The sequence below is a fragment of the Sapajus apella genome, unplaced genomic scaffold (assembly GCF_009761245.1).
Source record: "Sapajus apella isolate SASKATOON/1434 unplaced genomic scaffold, GSC_monkey_1.0 scaffold121, whole genome shotgun sequence".
NCBI classification, from domain to species: Eukaryota; Metazoa; Chordata; class Mammalia; order Primates; family Cebidae; genus Sapajus; species Sapajus apella.
In genome coordinates this window covers 4,283,022-4,290,638 of record NW_022437061.1, presented here as the reverse complement: position 1 = coordinate 4,290,638, position 7,617 = coordinate 4,283,022, and the positions used below count along the sequence as shown (strand labels likewise).

The window sequence follows — 7,617 nt, the reverse complement described above, 5'->3', positions numbered from 1 at the left end:
GAAGGAAGGAAGGAAGGAAGGAAGGAAAGAAAGAAAGAAAAACTTGACATGTGATCTAGAAAAGGAGGATTATTCTGCTTTCTACAATTAGAGGACAACTCAGCCTCGATCCTCATGTTATGGGGAGAGTCAGAGAGGCAACTAAAGGTTCAAGGATATGAATGATTTCCTCTCTCACCTACCTGAAAATGTGTAGGAGAGAAGAAAAAAATCAATAACCTATAGAAATATAAGATCACTGTTCATAGGAAACAGGTATCTCTTATATTAAAAATACTTAAATATTTTTACTTCTTGACATACGAATTGATGAAAACATTATATAGCATCAGAAGAGTCCAACTTTTTAATTCTAATTTAAAAACAACAGTAAGGCTGGGCACGGTGGCTCACGCCTGTAATCCTAGCACTTTGGGAAGCGGAGGTGGGCAGATCGCTTGAAGCCAGGAGTTCCAGACCAGCCTAGTCAACAAAGCAAGACCCCTGTCTCTACAAAAGAAAAAAAAAAACGCTGGGTGTGGTGGCACATGCCTGTAGACCCAGCTACTTGGGAGTCTGAGGCAGGAGAATCACATGACCACAGGAGTTCAATGTTACAGTGAGCTATAATTGTGCCACGACACTCTAGCTTAGGCGACAAAGTGAGACCTTGTCTCAAAGTAAACAAAGAAATAAAAATTTTAAAAAACAATAGTAAAGTGGGGACACAGGAGTTGTTTAATGGATATAGAGTTTCAGTTTTGCAAGATGAAAAGGTTCTGAAGAGCTATTGTACCACAATGTGAATATATTAACACTACTGAATTGCATGCTTAGAAGTAATGAAGGTGATAAATTTTATGTATTTTTCATCACAATTTAAAAAATTTTAAACAAAAAACACAGAAAAGAACACGTATGAAAAAGAAGTAAATAGCCAAATTCATTCTGAAGAGGAAAATACACTATTGCTCAACTTGGCTGCTATTTAAACCCCACTCCACTCCTCCACCCTGCCTTTTTTCTCTTAGCAAGCTGCCTAGCAGTTAACCTTAAATATCCTTTCTCTGTGTGTGGACAAAAAGGTCAAAAAATAGAAAAATGTAAGACTTTACAGAAGCAGAGAGGAGAACTGTGGATCTTCTTCAGAAAAAAAATATCTTTCTTTCTAAACCATTGGCCAATAAGATTATTTTTTTAATTACCTTGGTATAATATATAATGACGAATATTATTCTGAATACCCAAATAAAACTATATTAAGTCCCTACTCTGTGATTCCAACTCAAGTCTGCTAGAGATTCATAGAGCTGACAGTTGAAGACAGTCATAGCAACAGGCAAAATGAGAAGCTTAAGGAAACCAACTAAATTTCTTTTCCCATTACCTGGGCTACATACCCACCCTCACCCCATCCCACTTTTTCTTTCTTATCCAGTGGGGAGTCTAAGCTGTTTATATTGACTGATTTAATTTGGGAAGGGACTTTTAAAAAATCTGGCCTAGTTTTGAGTTTGTTTTTCAAATGGGGTGTTTCTTGAGCAAAGTGACAAACAGCAAAATGTTTTGATTTATCCTTCCTTAAGTTTGCAAATCTGGGGGGAAGAGAACTTTTTTAAGGGCAATGAGGCAGAATCTTTTTAATGCAAGAAGATTTTCTTAATGCAAGAAGAATTTTTTTAATCAAATTAAGACACATGTATGCTTTATAAAACGGTGAAATAAAAGTAGCTTTTCTTTGGGGAGTAAATAAGTTTCAGGTCAACATGCCACACAGTTTGAGCTTACTGTCCCTTTCAAAAGAAGCTGGTGAGCAGAGTGAAACAGGGGATTCTTTTTTCAGTCCCTAATTTGAAGTAACAGTAATTTCCAGTAAAAAGAATTTAATTAAAACATTTAAGATATATGCCTGCTGAAGCAATATACTCAATGCCAACAATAGGGATAGAATTATTTTCTAGTCTTCTTTTTTCTCTGAAAATGTATATTACCTTAGTTTCTTTTAGCCAAGTGACCTTAGCACTTTGTATGCATATCACTTCATTGTTAATCTCATTTATAGAATTAGACCAGAAAATCTTAATATGTTTTTTTTGCTATGTTCATTTTTTTTTAAGAAGGATAAATCATCCTGACTTTCTTTCTCACTGTGTCCTTCATGGAAATTGTATATAAAGCTCCTGTTTCCTAACTCTGAGAAACACCCTTTCCCTTAAATATGGGGGCCATAAGTAACAAAAGTCAATGCAGGTTGAGCTTTTGTTATTTATCCCTAATCCAAAAATCTGAAATCCATACTGCTCCAAAATCTGAAACTTTGAGTACTGATATGATGCTCAAAGGAAATTTCATTGGAGCACTTTGAATTTTGGATTTTTGGGTTAGGAATGCTCAACTGGTAAATATATAATACAAACATATCAAAATCCACCCCCCCCAAAAAAAAAAAAAAAAAAAAAAAAAACTGAAATCCAAAACACTTCCAGTCCCAGGCATGTAAGATAAGAGATACTCAACCTGTATTGGCTCAACCAGTCCCTCTCTGGATGTTTCTCTCTGGGTGTTCATTCACCTAACATGTTTTATTAATATGTTTTATTGTACATCTCTTTTCCATGGGCACTGTGTGATGAAACCTGTCTGGTAATCTGAGGAACTACAGGAAGGCCCCCTAACTGGAACTAAGGGATTACAGAAGGATTCTAAACTGAGATATAGAGATTAAATGGGAGTTAGGTTAGCAAAGAGAATGAAGAAGGCTGGCAGACCCAGGAAAAAGATGATGCTGGAATGGAGGGAGGAGAGCACAAAAGAAAAGGCAGCTACCGTTGGCACACACAGCCTGGGCACAAAGGCCCAGCAGGCTGCAGATACACAGCTACAGCCAGGTCCTGGTTAGGAGTTTGAAGTTTATCCAAAAGGTAACTGGAAGTCATTGTAAGTTCTTCAGCAGAGGGATGGGATCAGATTTGCCTTCTTGAAAGATCATTATGGTTGTAATAGCCACTGATGGAATGGGGCAAAGCCAGAGGTAGGGAGACTAGTTAGGGCACAGCCATGGGAGTACAACCTGGAGGTGATGCCTGGTACACAGTAGGTGGTCAAATGTTTGTTGAACAAACAAACAAATAGGCTGAACTAGGGTAACAGCAGAGGGGATTAAAGGAGAGGTGAGGATAGGGAGAAAAATTAGAAAGTGGAGCAGATAGGTCTTGTTAATCTTTCTTGAAACTCTTTTATTTATTTATTTATTTAGATACAGGGTCTCACTCTGTCAGCCAGCCTGGACTGCAGTGGCGTGATCTTAGCTCATTGCAACCTCCCAGGCTCAAGTGATCCTCCGTTCTCAATCTCCCAAGTAGTTGAGACCACAGGCACACACCACCGTGCTCAGCTAATTTTTGTATTTTTAGCAGAGATAGGGTTTTGCCATGTTGCTCAGGCTAATCTCAAGCTCTTGGGCTCAAGATCCACCCACCTCGGCCTTCCAAAGTGCTGGGATTACAGGTGTGTGCCACTGCACCTGGCCAAAATCTCTTTCTTGATTTATTTTTTTTTCTTCTTTCTTGATTTATACAGTTATGCCCTTTGTTTTTCTTTCTATAATAAATCTGTTTCAGCCAGGCGCGGAGGCTTACGCCTGTAATCCCAGCACTTTGGGAGGCTAAGGCGGGCAGATCACCTGAGGTCAGTAGTTCGAGACCAACCTGACCAATATAGAGAAACTCCATCTCTACTAAAAATACAAAAATAGCTGGGTGTGGTGGCGCACACCTGTAATCCCACCTACTCGGGAGGCTGAGGCAGGAGAATCACTTGAACCCGGGAGGCGGAGGTTGCGGTGAGCCAAGATCGTGCCATAGCACTCCAGCCTGGGCAAAAAGAGAGAAACTCTGCCTCAAAAATGAAAAGAAAAGAAAAAAAAAATCTGTTTGATTCAATATAAAATATCTATTTTTCAAATAAAATGCCTTTTTTAAGAAAAGTATACAATTCAATGATTTTTAGTAAATGTATAGAGTTTTGCAACCATCACCATAATCTAGGATATTTTCATCACCCCAAAAATTCCCTCAGGCCCAATCCCTGCTCCCACCCCTAACCCAGGCATCACTGATCTCCTTTTTGTCTCTATAGATTTTCCTTTTCTAGATATTCAAATAACTTGAATCATAATATGTAATCTTTTGTGTCTGGCTTCCTTTACTTAGCATAATGTTTTTGAGGTCCATCCATACTGTAGCATGTTTCAATAGTTAATTCCTGTTTATTGTAGAATAGTATTCTATTATAAAGAAATACATTTCATTTATCCATTTACAAGTTGATGAACACTTGGATTATTCCCATATTTGGTCTATGATGAATAATTCCGCTTTGAACATTTATGTAAACATTTAAGTCTTAGAGTGGACAGACAGAGGCCTTGTTAATTTTTATTAGATGTGGGAGGTTGTGAGTAAAATAAAAGGGGCAAAGAAGATGCCCAGATTTCAAGCTTGGCAATTGATGGGTGATGATACCTAATTCACAGAAATGGGGAAGACTAGAAGGAAAGCAGCTTTGCTGAGATAGGTGACCTCAGTTTGGTGGAAGTGCCTATGAGATACAGTGTAGGTACACCCACTTGACAGGTAGGCACATGGATGTGGAACCTTAGTTTCCTTAAAACATCTAACAAAGTTAGGCCCATTTTTGAGCAGTGTGTCCCATGTTTAAAATACATTCTTCAGGCATAATAAAAGCAATTCTCTGTGACTTAGGCTCTTCTCTATATAAATCTGACCAAAGAGAAATTCATGTAATATCCCACATACTCATTTTGGTTTGCACAACAATCTTTTTTTTTTTTTTTTTTTCATTTTAAGCAAAAAAATTATTTAAACAAGATACTTGAAGGGAAAAGTATCTAGGATTCTTTTGTCTTTTCCCTTTCCTTTCCCTCTTTCCCCCTTTCCCCTTTCCTTTCAAGACAGAGTCTTGCTTTGTCACCCAGGCTGGAGTGCAATGGTGTGATCTCAGCTTACTGCAACCTCCACCTCCCAGGTTTAAGCAGTTCTTCTGCTTCAGCCTCCTGAGTAGCTGAGATTACAGGCACGTGCCACCATGCCTAGCTAATTTTCATATTTTTAGTAGAGACAGGGTTTTATCATGTTGGCCAGGCTGGTCTGAAACTCCTGGCCTCAAGCGATCTGCCTGCCTCAGCCTCCCAAAGTGCTAGGATTATAGGCATGAACCACGGAACCCAGACATACGATTCTTTTGTTTTGTTTTGGAGCAATTTATCCCTATTTAAAGACAGATTGCCCTATATGTAACAGCTACATACAAAAAAGTTATAAAATCGTCCTTGGTTTTACAATGATAAATGAAGAACATTAAAATTCTCCAGTTGAACAAGTGTGCAAGGCATTTTATGTTGTTGTTTTTGTTAAAATAGTGAGAGCAAAATAACTTACTGGAATATAAAGATAAGAGCTCAATGAGCATACCACTAATGGAAAAAGCGGGTATTTTCACAGAATCAGTATTTTTCCCTGTCTCGTCTCTATGTGATGTCAATCAAAACATACCATTGGCTATTTTAGATTTTTTTAAAATGCAATATGCTTGTGCACATATACCAGTTGCTATATGTACAATAAAGGAATGGGGAAGGGGAAAATGAAATAATAGAGAAAACTATACTGTAGTAGTCAGGATGTAGTAGAACCAAATTGCAGTTTTCTCATTGAAAATGTCATCTTGGTCTGAAAAGAACAGAGTTCTAGAGTGATGAAGCAGATTCCCTTCTCAGTAGACACCTCCCATTTGCTGTTAGAACACATCAATTTTACCTTCAGCCTCCATTTCCAACTGTGCAGGTGTGTCTGTTTCATTGATTGGTTGCCTGTCAAGTCAGAATCTGATCTGCCTCATTGACAATCCCTGACAATCGCTGTCATTCACAATAGGCTTTCATTCCTTTACTAAGTGATGTATGCCTCTTAATGTTAAACTGCACCACAGAACCATCCTGCCCCATCACCTTCAAATTAATATGAACATTGTTCTCAGTCTTGACTCCTTCCTTGGGCTTTTCATTGGCCATGGTGAGCACCTGAGTCTCCTCAGCCTCCGCTTCACAAAAGAGGTACCAGGTCCTCACCAGGAGCTGCAGAAGGAGGCAGCAGCGGTGGATGAGGGAGAGGGAATGCGATTGTTTGCTCCCTCCGCCAACCCTATGTGCACCTGCACAATAATTTTAACAACATCTTCTATTTGCTAAGCATTTCCCCTTTTAAAAAAAATTGTTGTAAAGAATACATAACAGGCTGGGCATGATGGCCCATGCCTGTAATCCTAGTATTTTGGGAGGCTGAGGAGGAAGGATCACTTGAGTCCATGAGTTGAAGATGAGCAACAGAATGAGACCTTGTTTTTACAAAAAATAATTTAAAAATTAGCTGGGCATGATGGTGCATGCCTGCAGTCCCGGCTACTCAGGGGGCTGAGGTGGGAGGATTGCTGGAGCCCTGGAGGTTGAGGCTGCAGTGAGCCACGATCACACCACTGCATCCAGCATGGGTGACAGAACGAGATCCTGTCTCAAAAACCAACCAACCAACCAACCAACAAACAAACCAGCCTACATAACATAAAATGAACCAGCTTAATCACATGTAAGTATACAGTCCAGGAGCATTAAGTACATTCATGTTGCTGTACAACCATCACCAGCATTCATCCACGGAACTCTTTTTCTCTTGTAAAACTGAAACTTTGAACTCACTGAACAGTAATTGTCCAATCCTCCCACTCCCCAGCCCCTGCCAATTACCATTCTACTTTCCATTTCTATGAATTTGACTATTCTAGGTACCTTGTATAAGTAGAATTACACTGTAATTGTCCTTTTGTGACTGGCTTATTTCACTTAGCATAATATCCCCAAAGTTCATCTATGCCATATTCTATAACATGATTTCATTCCTTTTTAAGGCAGAATAATAGGCCACTGAATATTTTACCAGTTTATTTATTCATCCCTCCGGGGACACTTGGATTGCTTCCCCCTTTTGGCTATCGTGAATGATGCTGCTATCAACATGGGTATGCAAATATCTCTTTGAGTCCCTGCTTGCTCTGCATTTCCTTTTAAGAAATTAAGATGTAAGAATTGAAAGATCTTTCTCATACTTTGTATAATATTCATCTCACATTCTCCTTTTGGTTTGCATGACAATTTTAATAACATCTTCTGTTTGCTTAGCATTTCCTCTTTTTAAAAATATGCTGTAAAGAATACATAACAGGCTGGGCATGATGGCTTATGCCTGTAATCCCAGCACTTTGGGAGGCTGAGGAGGGAGAATTGTTTGAGCCCACAAGTTCAAGAGCAGCTGAGGCAACAGAGTGAGATCTTGTTTCTATAAAAAATAATTTAAGCCGGGCGCGGTGGCTCAAGCCTGTAATCCCAGCACTTTGGGAGGCCGAGGCGGGTGGATCACGAGGTCAAGAGATCGAGACTATCCTGGTCAACATGGTGAAACCCCGTCTCTACTAAAAATACAAAAAATTAGCTGGGCATGGTGGCGCGTGCCTGTAATCCCAGCTACTCAGGAGGTTGAGGCAGGAGAATTGCCTGAACCCAGGAGG

The 7,617-nt window shown here is 39.3% G+C and overlaps 1 protein-coding gene and 1 pseudogene across 4 annotated transcripts in view; both read right to left on the bottom strand.

The window, feature by feature from the left end:
* SHROOM3 (shroom family member 3) overlaps positions 1–7,617 on the bottom strand; it is a 377,638-nt gene that overhangs the window by 113,675 nt on the left and 256,346 nt on the right. The gene's annotated exons all lie outside the window — the stretch shown is intronic.
* Positions 5,312–6,331, bottom strand: LOC116538625 (annotated as a pseudogene).